The sequence below is a fragment of the Syzygium oleosum genome, unplaced genomic scaffold (assembly GCF_021117445.2).
Source record: "Syzygium oleosum isolate NSW1041296 unplaced genomic scaffold, Sole_v2.1 Sole_v2.46, whole genome shotgun sequence".
Classification (NCBI taxonomy): Eukaryota; Viridiplantae; Streptophyta; class Magnoliopsida; order Myrtales; family Myrtaceae; genus Syzygium; species Syzygium oleosum.
Window position 1 is genome coordinate 299,980 of NW_026607530.1, and position 21,863 is coordinate 321,842.

A 21,863-nucleotide genomic window follows, 5' to 3' on the forward strand; every position below is an offset into this window, starting at 1 on the left:
ATGACCCTTGTCAGTTTCCACATGGTGAAGCAGAGAAACATATAACCCACAAAACACCGTATAAACATGAAGTGTCTTTTATTGTGTTCGTGGACTTGGGTGTTGTTGGTATTGATGGGAAGTGGAAGCAGGAGTTGCTTGTAAGAAGAGAGGAATGCACTTCTCAAGATTAAGGCCGCCTTCAACCACCCGAATGGGTCTTCTCTTCCGTCTTGACGAGACAGCGATGGTGACTGTTGCGACTGGGAATGCATCATGTACGATGATACCTCTTCACGAGTGACTCAACTATATTTGAATGGTACACACTGGGAAATTTATTGTGCGCAATTGGGAAGCGCCTTGGCCTTGGGTTATTCACACCTCTTTATTCCTTCCTCTAGAGGAACTTCAAGTGTTGGATTTAAGTCATAATTCTCTCTCAGGTGAATCTCTCTCTCTCTCTCTCTCTCTCTCTCTCTCTCTCTTAGTTATTTGTTTCATTTTTCCTTTTCCAAATATGTTCAAAATAATCGTTTACTCACCGTGTTTGAATACTAAAGAATGTCATACAAGATTGCAGAAATGATGCAGTTCTTAAAGCATTTGATTGCACATATCATAAATTAATTAGGAGACTCATCTCCAGGAGGAGGATTATTCCGAAGAGCAAATATACAATTAACTTAGTAAGCAATGATTTGTGAAATGCCGACTTTTTTGCCATCATAGAGGTAAAGTCAAATGTCACGGGGAGCACATGATTGAATGTTCTCTCACCTCTGCTAGAACCATGTCTAATAGATATTGTTAAGATTATAAGTAATTTGATTATGGACTTGGTTTACAAAGTCATGTGATGAGGACTTTTTTTTTTATACTTGGATATGTTGGACCAACCGGTTTCTGCTTATAAATGTATCCTCCTCATCATAATCATATAGTATTCTTGAAAAATTGAAGATAATTAGACACCTAATATATGTAGATAATTAATTAATCATTATTCGCGGATATTTTCAAAATTAGATTTGAACGGAACGTTCCACCTGAAGAAATTGAAGCAGCTAGATCTATCTTTCAATCACCTAGAACGAGTCCCCTCACTGTACAAGCAAACTTCAACGAAGGCCCATAATGTGTCTTCCAATCAGCTTGAAGGTACATGTAAAATAGAAGACCATGCCTTGATACATACCATCAGATATTGAGAACCTTTTGTCAATCACAGGTGTGAGTCTGGAGGTGTTGGAGCTTTCTTTTAACAATTTGGTCAATGATGCCCTCGTAGACATCATGAGGATAACATCTCTTAAGGCCTTAGCCATCAGATATTGTGGATTGAATGCTTCGAAATTATTGGAAGCTACTTCTTTGAAGATCACTTACGTTTATCATTATTGGTAACCTATCGCCTTTTTAGAATAAGATAAGGTAAGATTGTCTTGAGCATAAAGGGCATGACTGCATTATATTCGACATCCTTCGGAGATCATATTTTGGCTGCACTTTTTCTTCAAATAACTTAATCCCAGTGAGGGCTAAGTTAAATGTCTATTGAAGCCATAAGTAAACTGCGACTTACTGCTAAAAAGATATAAACAATGCGAAATAACAATATACTGAAGGAGCCCAAATTTTGTAAAAGAATCATAAACAAATTAAATGCAAGAGTTAATTAGAAATCATAATCAAGCAATATTTAAAGTTTATAGATTGATGGCCAAACTTCAGGGATTGCAAGTGTTATTAGTAGAATTATTGCGTTTCATAAACCTTTGATTTTTCATATGTTGTGAAATTTTGTTTGATTCTATTGATAGAAATATATCAAACATAGATTTTTTCCCTCTAAAATAGCCACATAGAATGAACAATTTTTGAAATAATTCTTGTAGTATAACTATTTCATTCTTTTACCCTCTTATTTTTTTTTTATTTCTTCCTGCATATCCAGTTTCTTCAACATTATCATTACCATTACTGTGTATATGATTCATCAATAGTAGTGCAATATTTTTCTTCATAAGTTTAGTAAATTTTAGCTAGGGGGATAGATTATCCATTTGATTGTCATGTTTGAAATACTACGTATATTACTTGATTTGACGTATCGTGATCCTTGGAGCCATCATATGGTCCATCTTTCCATTTTTTATAATGCATACAAAACATGATAACAAGATACTATTTCATAAATGGCTCCTAGCTCCTGGAGTGAGGGCAATATGGTTAGGCAGGAGGGCCTTTCTCAAAACTCAAAAGTAAACTATAACGAATTGGTACATGGATACTGAGATATAGAAACATTAAAGACACAGATAAGAACGAAGCAGAAAATAAATGTGTAATATTTGTAAATTATGTATATTATTGTATCTCATAACGAAGAGTACATGAGTTTATTTATAGGTTTTATTAGATGATTATTAAGGTAACATTTGCACAATGAAAATGGAGATATGGAGAATTTCCTAGATACATGCAACATCGAGAGATATGGAAAATAAAGAAAGATATCTAAATATTGTGACATTCCAAATTTCGATCCATTTTTTAGATTTATAAAACGTGTATTTCGTCAGTGCGCTTATAATAAAATTTCGCCCGGAATTGATCACTCTTGGGTTATTTTTAAATTAGATATTTCGCTAGAATTGCACTCGATCGAATTTGACCGTTATTTAGAGCCCGGACTTTGGTGTCGAATTTCTCGGAGTTTCATGACGAATTTAATTGAACGGTGTCGATATTATTGTGACCAGCGTCGATATTGCCCGGAATTATCGAAAAGTGAAATTTGGATCGGGTGCGGATTTTGACCAGTATACCTCTCTCTGGATTTATTTTATTTAGTATCTATTTAGTCTTTTCTTTTATTTTAAAATTCGGAATTTTTCATGACCCTTGGATCTAACTCGCCCAACAAGATCAATCGTGAGCCCTTGAGTTGCACCTGAGTGGGTTGTTGTCACGCCCCGCACCCTACGAGCGCGCGATTATCCCGCGATGGTCGATCATTGAACGCGACGTCCCAGGACGCGTCGCCGACCCAACCCAAACATCAGAGATTAGGCACGCGCGGAAGCAAATAGAAACAACCCGGACAATTAATAATGACAAGGGGTAACAATAGCACAAAATAATAACTGTAATTCCTACACTTGGCAAATACATACAATGCTCATCAAAAGGGACAATGGTTCGCGAACTTAACTCCTCTACAAAAGGGGAGACTCAAAATACGGGACACTCGACCCGTCCTTGATCTCCGAGACACCCTTGCAGCGTCTCCCATCACTTACGGTCGCGGATCTGAAATGGTTATATAATAACCGTGAGAACGAGTCTCAATAAGCAGCCCCCTATACCCCACGTAGGCCAATGCGTACCCAGACAAGTCTAACATACGATCACCGGACAACATAATCAATTTCATACAACCAGCCTTACCTCGTCTCGAATCACGAGCCAACCCCGCATATCGTCCAAACAAGATAATGCAAGAATAGTTCATCATCATATCACGGTCACTCGGCACACGCAATTTCACTCGCATTCAACCATGACCCAAGCAACCACACGTTCAACTCGGTCAATTAAATCACACGCTCAACCAGCCAAATCAGTCACACGCTCAACCAGCCAATTCAGTCACACGCTCAACCAGCCAAATCAGTCACACGCTCAACCAGCCAATTCAGTCACACGCTCAACCAGCCAATTCAATCACACTCAAATCACATGCGTGTCCGAACATCTTTCTCACTACCCGCGCCACTGCGCCTCAAATTCATTCTCACAGTCACACGAGCCTCACAATTCGATCAATTCCAATGGCCGCCGTCAACACGTCCCAAGCCATATCATTCAATCAATTCCAAGTGGGCCGCCGTCAACACGTCCCAAGCCACACTATTCAATCAATTCCCATGACCGACGTAAACACGTCCCGGTCCAATCACACCTTTAACGGGCCACCGTCAACACGTCTCAAGCCCGCATCCATTTGGCACATCGACCATTCATGCCTTCACACGGACCGCCGTCAACACGTCCCAAGTCCGTCTTTCCATTTGGCACACCGGCCAGTCAAGCCTTCACACGGACCGCCGTCAACACGTCCCAAGTCCGTAGCCCTCCGATCGATCCGGGCTTAAAATCGACAAGGCAAGCACACGCCAATCAATTAAATCAATTTCACGCCAATTGCATCAACAGCCCATAATCACAACTCAGTCCAATTCACAATTCGCCACCTCAATCCACAAACCCGACGTTCAAGTCGGCCACACGCAATTATCCAATCGAGCATATTATTTAATCAAATTCAAGTAGCAAAATTATAAAATAATATAATTAGATGAAACACGCCCTAGCCGTTCTAAACCCGAGACAAGTCGATGAAATACCCACGTACAAATCAGACTCACATCACAGTCCATCACACTTGCCCACAAATCCATCATTTATACCTACCACATACGAACATCAAGTCCACCCATGAATGCCACTACAATATTATCAATTAGCCCACCATAATTAGTCATTAATTAAGCCCCACACTTCTCACAATTTAAACTATCAATTAAGCACGTACAAAAATTGCCCACAATCCACGTTAAGCCCCTAAACCGGTACTAATTACCCCATGGACAAGTCTAATAATACCCAAAGTACTAGGTAGGGTTTAGGAAGTCACTTACCTAAGTTTGGCTCGGTAAAAGTCGGCTCGGGCCTAAAATGGCCCGAGTGAACAGTGTCTCACTCGGCGCAGGCAAGGGCGCGACGGGCGCGGGGCTCGGCCACGGTGCTCGGCCATGGGCACAGCCCTCGGCCACGGGCACAAGGCCCGGCCACGGGCTCGGCCACGGGCACACGCACGGGCACGAGAACGGGCACGGGCGCGGGAACGGGCACGGGCGCAAGCAACGGGCACGAGTGCACGGGCATGGCGACGGGCGCGCGGCTTGGTCGCGTGGGCGACGAGCCGGCTACGGCCCGGGCTGGCCTGGCCGGGCCGGGCCGGGCTGGCCGGCAGGGCGGTGGCGGCAGCGACGGCGGCGGCCGCGACCGGCGACGAGCTGGACAGCAAGAAGGGAGGAGGGGAAGAAGGCGGCTAAGGTGGGGAGGGCGAAGGTGAGAGACGAGAGAGAGAGAGAAAGAAGGCAGGGGTGGCGGGGCTCGGCCGGGCGGGGCGGGCGAGGCTGCGTGTCGCCGCGGCAAGAAGCGGCGGCGAGCTCTTGGCGGCCCGGCGAGCGAGCTCGCAGCGGTGGGACGAACGGCAAGCTCGGGCTGCGAGTTGGGGCGGAGGCAGAGAGAAGAGAGAAGCGATCGGTTGGGGCGGTGGCCGGCGGACGGTGAGGCGGCGGGACGGACGGCGAGCTCGGTCGCGATCGCGCGGCGCCCGGCGGGCTCGAGCGAAGCGAACAGAACCGAGACGCCAGAAGAAGAAGAAGAAGAAGAAGAAGAAGAAGAGAGAAAAGGAGGAGAGAGAGGAGAGAGGGGTGTCGGGGAGTTGGTCGGCATGCGGGGGGAGAAGGGACGTGTATGGGGGAACGTGCACGGCAGAGAGAGAGAGAGAGAGAGAGAAAAACGTGCGCGGGGGAGGGGACGGGCGGCGCGGCAGAGGAGAGAGGAGAGAGAAAGAGAGAGAAAAGTTAATATTTATCCTCGAGCGCGAATCAACGGACACGGTTCAAACTAAATATCGATTTAACGGTCACGATTCAAATATTAAATGCAATCCGATCACCCAAATTCAAAACCGAAAGCGATCTACCGGTCCAAAATAAGCCTCGCATATAAAAAGGGACAAAGGCCGAATTAATTAAATCAAACTATAGCGAGGGGGTCTACTAGTCCAAATTCGCACCCGGTCAAAAACTCCTATTTTTCCATTGTTCCTGACAATCTCAACGCTGGCTACGATAATATTGACACCGTCCAATTTATTTTGTCCCGAAACTCCCGGAAATTGACTGCCAAGTTCGGGGTCTAAATAACGGCCAAATCCGATCGAGTGCGATTCTAGCAAAATTTCTATTTTTAAAAACAAGAACCCAAGAGTGATCAGTTCCCGGGCGAAATTCTATTATAAGCGCACTGACGAATTACACGTTTTATAAACCCCAAAAATGGGCCAAAATTCGGAATGTCACAGTTGTTGACTTTTTGTGCTCTCTCTCTCCCGCTCGTTTCTTTTTACCCTCTCCCCTCTCTCACGTTCGTCCTTGTTTCCCCCCTCTCTCTTCCTTCGGTTTCAGCCGAGCCCTCCCCCCTTCCTCCTCCGCGCCGCCGCCCGACTGTACCCGCTTGGCTCGCCAAACCCGCCGCGCATGCTGCCGCCCCCGTAGCCGCCGTCCGGCCGCTCGTCCCAGCCCGGGCCGCCGTCCGCCGGCCGCTGTTCTCCTCGGACCAAGCTATTTCTTCTTCCTCCTCTCCTCTTCGTGGACGCTCGACCAGCAGCTACCGCAACTCGTCCTTCGCCGCGCCGCCCGCCGTGGCCGCCGTCCATCTCGTGCCGTCGCCGCCGCGTTGCCGTTGCTTCGCTCCGGCGAGACCCCGATTCCCCTTCCCTGCTCGGCTTACCCCCCAACTGCTCCGCCTCGCCAGCCATCGCCGTGCGCCGCCGTCTCGGCTGCCGCTGCCCTCACCGGCTCGCCACCACCATCCCATCCTTCCCTTTCTCTGTCGCCGCCCCTGCTACCACCGGCGCTACTGTGGCCACCACCGTGCTGTCCCCCCTGCTCCGGCCATCTGCCCTTCTCCTGTTTCTTGCCGCCGCCCTTGCTGGCTCTGTTCTTCGCCGTCCAGCCAAGCAGTCGTTGCCCCTGCCGTTCCGGCGACGACACAGCTGCTTCAGCCCCATTCCCTGCCCATCGTCCCAGCCGCCGCTCGGCTGTGCTGTCTCGGCGACGACGTGGCTGCTTCGGCTTCTTTCTCCGCTGCCCTTGTCCGGTTTTCTTGTTTCGGATTGAGGTAAGCAACTTCCTAATATCGACTTCGGATGATGGGTATTGCTAGACTCATTTAGGGGTTCATGTGTGGGCTGAATATAGTGGATATGGTGGCTGCCGTGGGCCATTCAGCATGGTTTTGGTGGCTGTTTTGGTGCGGATTAGTGAAGTAAACGGTGGTTGGTTCGGGGTGGGTGATTGGGGTTGAAGTGTGGGCTGAACCGAGGCGGTTTAGGGCTGGTTTTGTGGCTGGTCTGGAGGTCATATAATGCTGGAAATTTATGTCAAGTTTATTGATTATTCGTGTGTGATTAAATGTCCGATTTGGCGATGGTTCGTGTTGTTTATATGTGACTGATGTAGAGGTTGATTTGGGGCTGTCATAGGGCGAGTTGTTGGGCTGGTTTTACGGCCGAGTTAGGGGTTGTCACGGGCCGGGACATAAGCTAGCCCGGTGGACTAATATTGGACAAGTTTTGGAGTAAAATGTGGGCCTTATTGTATCGGAATGGCGAGCTAAGTGTGGCTAGTGGTTATTTGAATTACAGGCTGATTTAATGCTTGATATTGTGTGCTCACGTGATGATTTGATGATGAGTAACGGCTGACCTTGATTGACCGATTGTGAGTGTGCGAGTGTGACTTTAATTAGTGGAATTGTGGCCTCTTTGGCGTAAGTATGGCGAATTGTGTTGTGGTCATTTGGAAATGGTTGCGTGATATTTAATTATGTGAAAGACGTGATAATTAATTGAATAATGTGGCGTATGTGCTTGTCTGAATGGCTTGAGGCGTGTTTACACGGATCAGTGGAAGGAAAGTTGGGCCTGAGACATGTTTACGCAGGTCATTGGAAAGAAAGTTGAGCCTGAGGCGTGTTGTGCAGGCTGTGAGAAAGAGCCTGACGCGTGTTGACGTGGACTGTGAGAAAGGGCCTGAGGCGTGTTGACGCGGGCTGTGAGAATGGGCCTGAGGTGTGTTGACGCGGGCTGTGGAAAAAGACCTGAGGTGTGTTTATGCGAGTCGTGGATAGTTGGATGGACATGCATGTGGAATGTGCTTGATTGAATTGGGTAAACGCACGTGTGTATGACGCTCGAGTGATTGTGATGTGTTCTTGGAATATTATTACTTATAGTAATTTGACTAAAATGCAGAGTTGGCGCTCGATGATTAGATTGCATGTTGAGACTTGTTCGAGTACACATTAGTCTAGGTAGGGTTTAGTTTGTCTGCTTATTGAGATTTATCTTATTCTCGTTATTAAACATTTTCAAGCTTGAAGTGGCGAACAGTCGTCATATGCAATTTGGAGATCGGAAGTGGTAGTGGACATCAATGTTGCTTCCCTTCTTGTATGCCCCCCTTTGTATAGTGAAGTAGACTATCCAATCACTGTCCCCTTTTGCTGAACGTGGTTTATTTGTTAGTAGCCTGGGCTGTTATGGCGTAAATGAAATTATTGTTTTGTGCTATCCCTCTATCATTATCTTTTGTCTGGGTTGTTTTATTTCCGCTTCCACTTGTGTTTGTCTTCGCGTGTTTCGTTTGGGTCGGCGACGCGTCATGGGACGTCGCATTCAATACGACCATCGAAGGGGTGTCGCGAGCTCGTTGGGGTTCGGGGCGTGACAAATATCTATAACAAACACCATTTCTTTTTGAAAAAAATTATTATGGTTTACCACATATTGCAACCAATAAATGTCATACTTTCTTAATATTTGGTTAAATTAACCACAAGTACTATGTTTACTTAGTAGTTGGATTCATATACACTTGTAAATCGGTAAAACTCCAACAAGATTGAGCCACGAGGCACTCTCACGTGCAAGCTTCACCCTATAATTTGCCTTTTATGATCATTTTAGTAAATGTTTCATCCTAGCAAATCTCTAATTACATGTCTGTAATTCTTATGCATACTCTCATAATAAGTTTGTAAGCATTATATTTTTGTATATTCTTATGCATAATTATCTAATAGAACAATGCATATTTTGGTAAAAAAATGTTTTTATATTGGGGTAAAACTCACATGAGATTGAGTTATGGGCAGCTCATTTAAGAGTTTAACCTAGTAATTTTTTATGGTCGCTTTAGCAAATATTTAATCCTAACAAATCGCTTATTCTACATGTCTAATTCTTATGCATACTTTGGTCATAAGTTCCTAAACAATATATTTTCGTATATTCTTATGCATAACTCTCTAATAAAATTGTACATACGTTGATAATATATGTTTAAGAATAATTGTTTATGTATGTATAGATTCTATACTGAAACACTCATATATTATATGTTTAAAAATAATTGTTTATGATGAGGTTTTGAAAGAGTTCAGCAATGTAGGGATACGGATCTCATATTTGCAGTGTTCAATACGATAGGCTTGTGCGTATTGAGGAACCTTGAAGAGTTGGACATAAGTGGTAATGGATTTTGGGGTCCTTTTCCTTCATGCTTATGCAATATGACCTCACTCCTTGTGCTTGATGTTCAATATAACAACTTCAGCGAGGCCATTCCTTCATGTCTCCTCTATAATCTCAAGTCACTTGAATATATTGTGTTTTCTGGAAATGCTTTTGAAGGCTCACTTTCTCTTGCTTCCCTAGCCAATAATTCTAACCTTAAGATATTCCACCTCCTCAACAACCGCAATCATCTGGAAGTAAATATGGAAGAGCCCACTTGGTTTCCTTCATTTCAAATGAAGGATTTTGGTTTATCAAACTATGTGCTCAACAAAGATGCAAATGGCGTAATTCCCAGCTTTATGAAAGAACAGTATGAATTTAGAAATGTTCAACTTAGCAACACTGAAATGATAGGAAATTTCCCAAATTTGCTATTAGACAACAATGTAAATCTTACACTGTTCAAACTCACAAGCAATAATTTGTCGGGTGCTTTTACTTGCCCTCCAGTTTGAATCTTGTCAACTTGTTGTGGTTCGATGTGTCTGCTAATATTATTGAAGGGGAGCTTCCATCTCGGATTGGCTCTATCCTCCCGAATTTGAGTTATCTGAACCTATCAAACAACCTATTGAAAGGTAGAATCCCTCCCTCAATGGGCAATATGAAGCTACTCGATACATTGTGTTGAGGAAAACTCCTATTGATTTTGAGGTTGACAAAACCTTCTGTGTTATTGTAAATCTAATATTTATTCTGAACAATTTTATTCCAGGTCTGTATATTCTGGAAGTTCAGAAGAAAGTTATTCAGACTTTACAATATGTCAAGTATATTTTTGAAGACCCACATAATCGAAGTTCACGAGATTCGAAGCGAAGTTATTCGGATGCGAGATGCGAAGTTATTCGAGATGCGAGATGCACGAAGAAATTATTCGGACGAAGAAATTCGTCGACGCAGAAGAAATTATTCGGACGCAGAAATTCTTCGGCACGCAGACGCGGGGAGTTCTTCGATGCGGACTGAGAATATCTTCGACGTTGAATTCGAGAACATAACACAACGGCTAGTGATCCGGCATGGATTTCACGAAGGAATATTCTGATTGTCTCAATCTGAATCAAATTGATTGACAATCAAACATCATGACAAGAATGCATTACAACGGACAAAGTTCTACTTATGGAAACCAAGATTCTGATTGTATAGGCGACCAGAATCAGCGGGATTCAGAATCTGTCAACCAACGGCTACTCAATCCTTACTATACAAATCTGTCCAAGGTAAAGATTGGAAGATGATCCTCTGAGTGCTGTCCAACGGCTAGTTTGGAAGTGGAGGAGTATTTAAGGAGATCAATGAGCAGCAGAAGAAAGTACAGAATCAAGAATCAACAAGTCCAAAGTCTGAGCTTAATCCAATCATTTTCTCTTGTCATTCTGAGCCAAACATTAAGATCTTGAGGGACACTTTGTAAGAGTGATTGTGTGAGATAGAGAGTCCTATCATACATAAGAGTGTTAACACTCACAAGTTGTAATTCCTCTTGATTACATAGTGAAATCCAGCCAGTAGGCTGTAAGCGTGGGAGAGTGGACGTAGGCTTGCTATAAGCCGAACCACTATAAACTTGTGTCTGAGATTCTCTTTCCCTTATCTCTCACTTTACATTCTACACATCAAGAGCACGATCTATATAATCTGTCTTGAATCTGAATTTTATTCAGACTCTTCTGTGATTTGTTTTGTTTCCGCATAAATTACTAAAAATTATTTTAGATCACCTATTCACCCCCCTCTAGGTGATCCTTGCTAGCTACATCAATTGGTATCAGAGCTAGGTTGCTCATTTATTGAAGTGTCTTACTTCTGAGCTAACGATCTATATGGCTAGCTATGGTGCTCCAGGGCTCATTGAAGGAGAGAGCAACAACAGACCACCATATTTCGATGGCAAGGAATATAGTGTCTGGAAGAATAAGATGAAGGCATTCATAAAGTCAATTGATCACATGCAATGGGATGTCATCATCAGAGGTGTCAATCCAAAGTCTTCTGATTCAAAAGAAAAGGTAGATGCAAGCAAAGCAGCAGATCCTCCATTATCTCAAACTGAGATATCCAAAAGAGAAACCTTAGATTCCAAAGCAATTTATTTTCTTTATTGTGCCTTATCACCTATTGAATATAAAAAAATTGCTGCTTGTGAATCAGCTAAGGAAATCTGGGATACTCTCCTTATTACTTATGAAGGAACAGATCGAGCCAAGGAAACTCAAATCAATCTTCTGCTTGGTCAATATGAATCTTTCAAAATGAAGCCTGGAGAATCAATTGCTGATTTGTATGACAGGTTTACTGATATAGTAAATGGTCTTGCTTATCAAGGACAACCAGTTCCAGATGCAATGAAAGTCAACAAACTTCTGAGAGGACTGACAAATCAGTGGGACAACATCAAAACATCTCTTCGAGAGACGCAAAGAATCAAGCCTCTATCAGTGAATGAGTTGATTGGAACTCTTCAATCATATGAGACTGAGAAACGAAATGAGGAGATTGAATCCAAAGGTAATAAATCAATTGCTTTGAAGACTAACATTGATTCTGATGCAGATTCTGAAGATGAAGACGTTGATGATGAAGAACTAGCTCTCTTTATAAAGAAGTATAAGAAAATGAAGATCAAAGGAAGAAACCTCAGAGGTAAGAAGCCTTTTGAGAAAAAGAAATCTTTCGATGAGACAGAAAGATCGAAGGATGTTATATGCTTTCACTGTAAGAAACGTGGACATATCAAGCCAAATTGTCCACTTCTGAAAAAGAAGACCAAGTTTGAAAAAGCAAAGAAGGCCTTAAAAGCAGAAACCTGGAGTGACACAGAATGTGAAGACAGTGATGAAGATTTCTGTCTAATGGCTAAGTCAGACTCAGACTCAGATTCAGATCCCAAAGTGGAGATTGAGGTTACCACAAAGAGAAAAAGGAAGTGGTACCTAGACAGTGGATGCTCTAGACATATGACAGGAGATCCAAGTATATTCGTTGATCTACACAATCTGAATGGTGGAAAAGTATCCTTTGGAGGAAATACCAAAGGAAAAATCGTTGGCAAAGGAACAGTTGAAATTGGAGGACTTACAATCAATGATGTCTCATTGGTAAAAGGACTCAACTACAATTTGATAAGCATAAGCCAACTATGTGATACAGGTTTCAGAATCAACTTTCAAGAAGATACATGCTCAGGGACAAGCAAAGATTCTTCTCAAACATTTACAGGGAGAAGACATGGCAATATCTATCTTCTAGATGTCAATCCAAAATCCACTCATTGCTTGATCTCAATCAAAGAGGATGAAGATCTATGGCATAGAAGATTGGGGCATATCAGTATGAAACAAATCTCAAAGATCTCAAACAAGAAACCGGTTCGAGGTCTACCGTATTTGAAATACAAGAAAACGAGTTATGCAATGCCCGCACTCTAGGAAAACAAGTAAGAAGTTCTTTCAAGTCTATACATCATGTTTCCACTGATCGTGCTTTGCAGCTTCTTCATATGGACCTATTTGGACCAACCAGAACACAAAGTATTGGTGGTAAGAAATATTATTTAGTCATTGTTGATGACTTCACAAGATTTACTTGGGTGTTCTTTCTTGCTCATAAAAATGAAGCATTTTCATATTTTTCAAAATTTGCAAAAAGAGTTCAGAATGAAATGGGCTATTCCATTTCCTGCATTAAAACTGATCATGGGGGAGAATTTGAAAATCAAAGTTTTTCAGATTTTTGTGAAGAAAATGGCTTTCAACACAATTTTTCTACTCCTTATACACCAGAACAAAATGGTGTTGTGGAAAGGAAAAATCGTTCTTTGCAAGAAATGGCAAGAACTTTGCTGATTGAAAGCAAAATTCCTTTTATTTACGGGCGGATGCGTTTTTACAAAGATGCTATATCATTACGAGCTTTTCTCGGACCCATTCTTGAGAAAACCCCCTTATGAGCTCTACAAAGGTAGAAAGCCCAACATTTCATATTTTCGAGTGTTTGGTTGTAAATGCTATATTCTGAAAAATCCAAATGACCGCACTGGAAAGTTTGATGAGAAAGCAGATGAAGGTTTTTTTCTTGGATACTCAACTTCAAGTAAAGCATACAGAGTCTACAACAAGAACTCTCAGACTGTTGAAGAATCAATGAATGTGAGGTTTGAAGAAAACATTCAGACTCACAGAGATGAATCTGAACCATCTCCCAACATTCAAGAATTATCAGAAGATCATCAAAAATCAGTATCAGAAGGCAAAGAAGATATAATACAGACTCAACCAGAAAGTTCAGAGTCTGCAGATTTTCAGAAGGAAAAATATGACAAAAACTGGAAACACAAATCCAGTCATCCGAAGAACCTCGTTATTGGAGAAATAGAAGATGGTATCAAGACAAGATCCAAACACAAAGAGAACATCAGCAACTTGGCTTTGATATCAGAAATAGAGCCAAAAGAAGTTGGTGAAGCTTTATCAGATGAAAGCTAGATCGATGCTATGCAGGAGGAACTTCAGCAGTTCAGAATCAATAAAGTATGGGAGCTTGTGCCAAGACCCAAAAATCATCCAGTAATTGGAACAAAATGGGTATTCAGAAACAAACTGGATGACAAAGGGAAAGTTACAAGAAACAAAGCAAGATTGGTTGCAAAAGGCTATTCTCAAGAAGAAGGCATAGACTATGATGAAACATATGCACCAGTTGCAAGGTTAGAAGCCATTCGGCTACTATTAGCTTATGCTTATTTCCATAACTTTAAATTATTTCAGATGGACGTGAAAAGTGCCTTTCTGAATGGATATATCAAAGAAGAAGTATATGTGGAACAACCACCTGGTTTCGAAGAACCAAGAAAGAGTGATCATGTCTACAGACTCAAAAAGGCTCTTTACGGTCTGAAACAAGCACCAAGAGCTTGGTATGAAAGGTTAAGTAACTTTCTTCTGCAAAATGGTTTTACCAAAGGTAAAGTTGATACAACTTTATTTGTTAAGAAAAAGGGTAAGGATTTCCTACTTGTTCAAATTTATGTTGATGACATAATCTTTGGATCTTCTAACGAATTGCTATGCAAGGAATTCTCAAAGAATATGCAGAATGAGTTCGAGATGAGTATGATAGGAGAATTATCATTCTTTCTTGGCCTTCAAGTGAAACAAACCAAAGATGGTACTTTCATTTGCCAAGAGAAGTATGCAAATGAGATTATCAAGAAATTTGGATTACAGAATTGCAAGAAGACAGACATGCCTATGTCTCATTCATCCAAACTGGACAAAGATGAAAATGGTAAAAAGGTTGATCAGAAGGTGTATAGAAGCATGATAGGCTCTTTATTATATCTAACTGCATCTCGACCTGACATTCTCTTTAGTGTCTGTATGTGTGCAAGATTTCAATCAGACCCAAGGGAATCTCATTTTTCTGCAGTAAAAAGAATAATCAAATACATTGGATATGTTCCAATGTTAGGTCTTTGGTATTCCAAAGATTCAGATTTTACTCTTACTGGATATTCTGATGCTGATTTAGCTGGATGTAAAGTGGACAGGAAAAGCACTTCCGGTACATGTCAACTGTTTGGGAATATGTTGGTATCCTGGTACTCAAAGAAGCAGAGTACAGTTGCACTTTCTACAGCAGAAGCAGAATATGTAGCATTGGGAAGTTGCTGTGCACAGATTCTGTGGATGAAGCAGCAATTACAAGACTTTGATATTGAAGAATCAAGTGTTGCAATCAAATGTGACAACACAAGTGCAATCAATTTGACAAAGAACCCAATTCTTCATTCTCGTGCTAAGCATATTGAAATCAAGCATCACTTTATTCGAGATCATGTTCAAAATGGTGATGTAAATATTCAATTTATTGATTCTAAGAATCAATTAGCTGATATATTTACAAAACCTCTTGATAAATCTTCATTTGAATTCATCAGAGAAAACTGCGGCATTACTTATCCATATTCTTGAAGTGTTTGATAGACAGGAAATTGTTCAGACTCAAGTATTCTCAGTCTGAACATTTTTCAGACTCACAAAGAAAGGTACGTTCCTTATTCAAATTTTTGGTGGGTATATAATTGTCATTTTTGGCAGGATATTTTTATAATTCGAAGCAAATCAGGTATGCATTCTAATTTATCTGATAAAATCTGCCTAATATATTGTTATGTTTGATTAAGTTTTAGAGAGTATATTTTCTTCCTACTTGTTTGGGATATCTTTTAATTTCTAAAAGTACTTTTTCCTTCCAAAAGTTATCAACCTCCTGTTTAAACCCGTCCTTCTCTTTTCCAAACCCTATCAGTACGATCTTTTTCTCTCAGAAACCTTCCGATATACAGAGACTCTCCTCTTCTTCTTCCAAAAGATCGAAACTTTCGTCTTCAAAGGTAATCATAATGCCGGTCAAGATGGTGGCCCATAGAAGATCTTCTCGTATTCTTAATCAAGACTCAAAATCTACCGCACCGGCGGAATTTTTAGAAGTTTCAGACTCAGAATCCGATCATCATGCCGACCCTTCTGAAGCGTCAACACCTCAGCGTTCATCTCCACCGAAATCGTCTAGTAAAACTGATTTTCGGTTCATAAACATTAAACGTGTGTGGGGGAATTATCAAAGGCTGAAAAGGAATAATGCCTCTGAGTCGGCTCTTCGTGCTTGTCTGAAAGACAACGATCTTCGATCTGAAACTCACCTTGTGAAAATCTATTCTGAATACTGCACTCAATCAGGGCAAGTTCCAACCAGCACCACTCCACAAGAAACTTCTTCCAGAAAGGGCAAAGAAAAAGTTGGAGAAGCTTCAACTCCATCTGAAAAGAAATCGGTTCATGTAAGCCCTAAGACATCTAGTGCTTCAAAATTTGTTGTTCCAGATGATGATGCATGATTTTTTGAGAATTTTGAGATAAAAGTTGGAATAGCATCTGGCTTGCCTGGAACAGGAGGCTTATTCAGAAGCACTGCGCATCAAATGTACTACAGGCTGTTACTTGATAGAGGAGTAATGAACAATAGAACTGTGGATTTCGAGTATTTGGAGAAGGCTGGAATTTCTGTACAGAACCTATTTGAAAAATTAGGGGTTTATGAATTTTGCCTTCAATCTGCCAACACTTATGCTGAATTAACTGCCTACTTTTATTCCAATCTTTCAATTCTATCACCAAATTGGATACAGTTTACTGTTGGTGATAAGAAGGTTGATTTAAAGGCGCATGAGTTAGCAAGGATAATTGGAGCCACACACTCCACTTTTACTCCATTGGCAGTAAGTCTTGAAGAGGCTTCTCAGCTAGCTTCTGAAAATCTGAATTTTGCTCAAGGATCAAAAAGACATCTCTCATATTCTGACTTATCCAAACGATCCGTGATCTTGCATAAGATCATCATAAACTGTTTAAAGCCAAAGGATGCCTCAAAAACTGACCTATCGAAATCAGAGATCAAGCTCATTTGGGCTATCTTGACAGGTCAATCTTTCTCTCTCCCTCACCTCATAATATTCCATATGTACAGAGCATTACAGAAAGATAAGGGTCATCTGCCATATGGAGCTTTGATCACTCGTATCTTCATGTATCTCAATTTATCTATTCCTGGTGAGTTGCGAGAAACTATGCTTCCTCTTATGTTTGTTGGAGAAAAAATGCTCTCCAAAATGAAGAAATTTGAAGATGTAAGGGACATAGTAAAAAGGAAAGAGGCTCAAAAGTCAGAGGCAAAATCTGTTGGCAAGAAAGTTCAGACAGAAAAGGAGCAAAGGAAAAGAACCAGTTCAGCAAGCAAGCAAACTGATTCTCCAACTCCAATCAAAGTGTACAGAAAGAAAAGAAAAACTCTTCTTCGCATGATGAAAATGATGAAGCGAGAGCGTAACACTTTGAATCGGTCACACGCGGAACCGGAACATGTTCCTGAACCGAGTTCCCAATGTGTCGAACCAATTCATGAAGAGCATGTTTGAAGTTCAATCACTGTTCGGGGGGAGATTCCACCGAGAATCGCCGCGAGGTACAATCACGAGGAAGCTAATGACCAAGGTCAGCCATCTGAAAATCAGAACATCCTTTCTATTCTGCTCAAGATAAAAGACAAGCAGGCTGCTCTAGAACAAAATTTGCAGAACCTACAGAAAATTGTTGAGGAAAACACCAAGGCTCAACAACTTGACAAGCTGACGAGATAAAGCGGAATTAGAGGAAGCCATTGCTATGTGCTCATCCGGCATGGATAAGGCCATAGGTCAATGCAGTTTGAAGATTGAGGAGGCTGTCTCAATATTGGAAAATTTTCAACTGATTCGTACTCCAAAAAAATAGCCTGTTTTTCAACATTTCTCTCTATTTTTTTCAATTGGTCTGTAATATTTCTCATACTTATTGTTAGACTGGTTGATTTCTTAATATCAGTGCATTATCCTATCTATTACTATTCTTTTTGTTGATGACAAAAAGGGGGAGAAATTTCAATGCAGATTTACAGGTTATTCTCAAAGGAAGAAAGACACAGATATCAACAGAGTTTGCTATTTCAATCTGTGTTTATTGAGCTTAATATGTTTATTTTCAAAATAATTCAATCTGTAAAGAAAGTTTTGTCACCATCAAAAAGGGAGAGATTGTTGAGGAAAACTCCTATTGATTTTGAGGTTGACAAAACCTTCTGTATTATTGTAAATCTAATATTTATTCTGAACAATTTTATTCCAGGTCTGTATATTCTGGAAGTTCAGAAGAAAGTTATTCAAACTTTACAATCTGTCAAGTATATTTTTGAAGACCCACATAATCGAAGTTCTGAGATTCAGAAGCAGAAGTTATTCAGATGCAGATGCAGACGAAGAAATTATTCGAGACGAAGAAATTCGTCCGACGCAGAAGAAATTATTCGGGACGCAGAAATTCTTGACGCGACGCAGTGAGTTCTTCTAATGCGACGTTGAATATCTTCGACGCCTTGAAATTCGAACATAACACAACAGCTAGTGATCTGACATGGATTTCACAGAAGGAATGTTCTGATTGTTTCAATCTGAATCAAATTGATTGACAATCAAATATCATGACAAGAATGCATTACAACGGACAAAGTTCTACTTATGGAAACCAAGATTCTGATTGTATGGGCGACCAGAATCAGCGGGATTCAGAATCTGTCAACCAACGGCTACTCAATCCTCACTATACAAATCTGTCCAAGGTAAAGATTGGAAGATGATCCTCTGAGTGCTGTCCAACGGCTAGTTTGGAAGTGGAGGAGTATTTAAGGAGATCAATGAGCAGCAGAAGAAAGTACAGAATCAAGAATCAACAAGTCCAAAGTTTGAGCTTAATCCAATCATTTTCTCTTGTCATTCTGAGCCAAACATTAAGATCTTGAGGGACACTTTGTAAGAGTGATTGTGTGAAATAGAGAGTCCTATCATACATAAGAGTGTTAACACTCAGAAGTTGTAATTCCTCTTGATTACATAGTGAAATCCAGCCAAGTAGGGCTGTAAGCGTGGGAGGAGAGTGGACGTAGGCTTGCTATAAGCGAACCACTATAAACTTGTGTCTGCGATTCTCTTTCACTTATCTCTTACTTTACATTACGCACATCAAGAGCACAGTCTATATAATCGTCTTGAATCGAATTTTATTCGAGACTCTTACGTGATTTGTTTTGTTTCCGCATAAATTACTAAAAATTATTTTAGATCACCTATTCACCCCCCTCTAGGTGATCCTTGCTAGCTACATCACATTGGACTTGTCGGATAATGGCTTCACGGGAAAGATACCAGAGACACTTGCTAAAGATTGCACACGAAACTCATGACATTGATACTGTCAGGCAACAATTTGCAAGGCAAAATGCTACTGGGGTATTCTAACTTGACAAATTTGACATTTTTGCAATTGGATAGAAATCGTTTCATCGAGGACTTATCACCTACTATATTAAATAGCCCATCCTTGCAGATTTTGGATGTAAGTCATAATTTTCTATCCGGAACACTTCCCAATTGGATTGGAGATATTCAACACTTGAGAGGGCTTATGTTGTCGAGTAATTTATTAGGAGGTCCTTTACTGTTGAGCATCTGCAACTTACATTATCTTGTTCGTCTAGACCTTTCAAGTAACAACCTTGGGCCAGATATACCCCCCCATGCCATTGTTATATATACGAGGTTTTTGCATTTAACAAATGACACACTTGCTAGGCATTTTCCTGAGTTTCTTTCTAGAGCTTCATTTATAGTTACATTGGATCTTAGACACAATGCATTGTCAAGTGAGGTCCCTGGTTGGATCGGTTCACTTCGAAACTTGAAGGTTCTTCTCCTACAAGGAAACAATTTTGAAGGTTCAATTCCTCTGGATCTATGTTTGTTGAAATATATGAGCATATTGGATCTCTCCAATAATAATCTTTATGAGAAAATTCCTTCTTGTTTGAAAGATTTGACATTTGGAAATGATGGGGAATCTACGGACGCATTTTCTACATCTTCTGGTTGGGTAGACTACTGGGAATCATTCGACCATAAGGGTAGATTCTTAATGATGTTTTCGTATAGGGAAGCTGACGCATCTGGCTTGAGGGATGGATTAGATGAAGTAAACTTCATGACAAAGAGTAGGTTGGAATCTTACAAGGGCAACATTCTAAAACTCATGTCGGGAATGGATCTCTCACGGAACAATTTGATGGGCTTTATTCCTCCAGAGGTCGGCTACTTAAGTGAGTTTCGAGCATTGAACCTGTCACATAATCATTTGATAGGATCAATCCCGGAAACGTTTTCCAATTTAATGGACGTAGAGAGCTTAGACCTGTCCTACAACAACTTAACCGCTTCAATCCCTCCACAATTGATAGAGCTCTACGTGTTGTCAATTTTAGGGTGGCTCACAACAGCTTGTCAAGCACGACACCAAAACCAAAAAGTCAATTTGAAACTTTTGGTGAAGCAAGTTATGAAGGTAAACCTCTTCTTTGTGGACCACCATTAACAAGCTGTGATGCCTCAAAACAAGGACGAGGGACACTGCCATCTTTTAATCATACCAAGGAAGATGATTCTAGGAGAGAAGCCTTCTTATGGAGTTTTGTAGGATAATGTGGTGGCGCTCCTTTGGGTGGTTCTCTTTCTCTACCTAAACTCGTACTATCAGTATGTGCTATTAGGTCTTGTTCGTAAGCTTATCCCATCATTTCCCCAGTAAAGATTGTTCGTCTAAGCATTTTGTGCTGGGAAAATGCGATGAAACAGTGGAGAACCTTTGTTTAATAGGATTATCAGCATTTGAGTCTTGATTATGCATTTTGAACGTTTGAATCCGAGAATGTTCATATTGCATTCGTTGTCCTGCTAATTTATAATTTCGAAGATTTGATTTGGTTGACAATTGAAAGAGAATAGTTTATAAACCATCAAAAGGAATCCATCATTCACAAATTTTTGTAAATGTTACATGAAAGGTGAATTATCTTATGGGTGCAACTAGCAACATCAAACCAATCGGGTTTTACTCAAGAATCCTACTAACATAAAGGATTTGGCGCTGGAATTGCTGCAAATTGACGACAAAGGCATGGATTGCAAGACCACTGCTGTGCAGCCTAAACCCGACCTTAGGGATGAAAACTTGTTGCAACCCTCCCTGGCGGCTCTCTTAAAGGGAGCGGGTTTAGTGTCATGTTGAACGGGAACGGGCAGTCCCTCTATTTGAGATGCTCGCTCTCGTTCGACACGGGTTCTTCCACACCCTACCGGGCACATTGTTGGATGATTCGATTTGATTAAGCGATGAGATCCTACCTAATTTGGAGTCACTATTAACCTATTTGGGCCAACTAGGAGCCAAGTAGAAGGTGAGAAGACGTTTCACTTTTTACGAACAAGAGATATAAGTTCGAGGACTTGGTTATGCTAACATCAAATTAGCGCCATTTGGGTACTTGAATTCGTTTTATTGCAAAAACACGATTCATGCGGTGCGGTCTTGTTTGTACGTCCTACTAAATGCCCAATGATGGTTATTTGCGAACGCATTTTTTCAATCGGTAATATGAGACAAAAATCATAACAAATATCAAAATAATAAAAGCCACACATCAAAATGATATTAAGCACAAAAGTAAAGATGACGAAAATAAAATGCGAAAATTAAACTCGATACAAGTCGGGCGAAGAAGATATGTGCACTTGTTATTGAGCCCCGGGACAGAAACCCGTCAGCTAAAACTTAAAACATCACATCACATCACTCAAGCATGAAAAAAGACGACAAAATATAAAATGCAGGAAAGTATTCGGATGAATCGGGCAAAGATTATTCGTGACCTTGTTATTTGAGCTCTGGGACATGAACCCTCAATCTAGTTTTGAAATCCGAGTCAAAATCAAAATTTAGCTAAACAAAACAACCTACTA

General features: G+C 41.0%; 1 pseudogene; it reads left to right on the plus strand.

Annotated features, from left to right (window-relative positions):
- On the plus strand, positions 1-20,652 carry LOC115661753 (receptor-like protein 13; annotated as a pseudogene).
- The last annotated feature ends 1,211 nt before the right edge of the window (positions 20,653-21,863 follow it).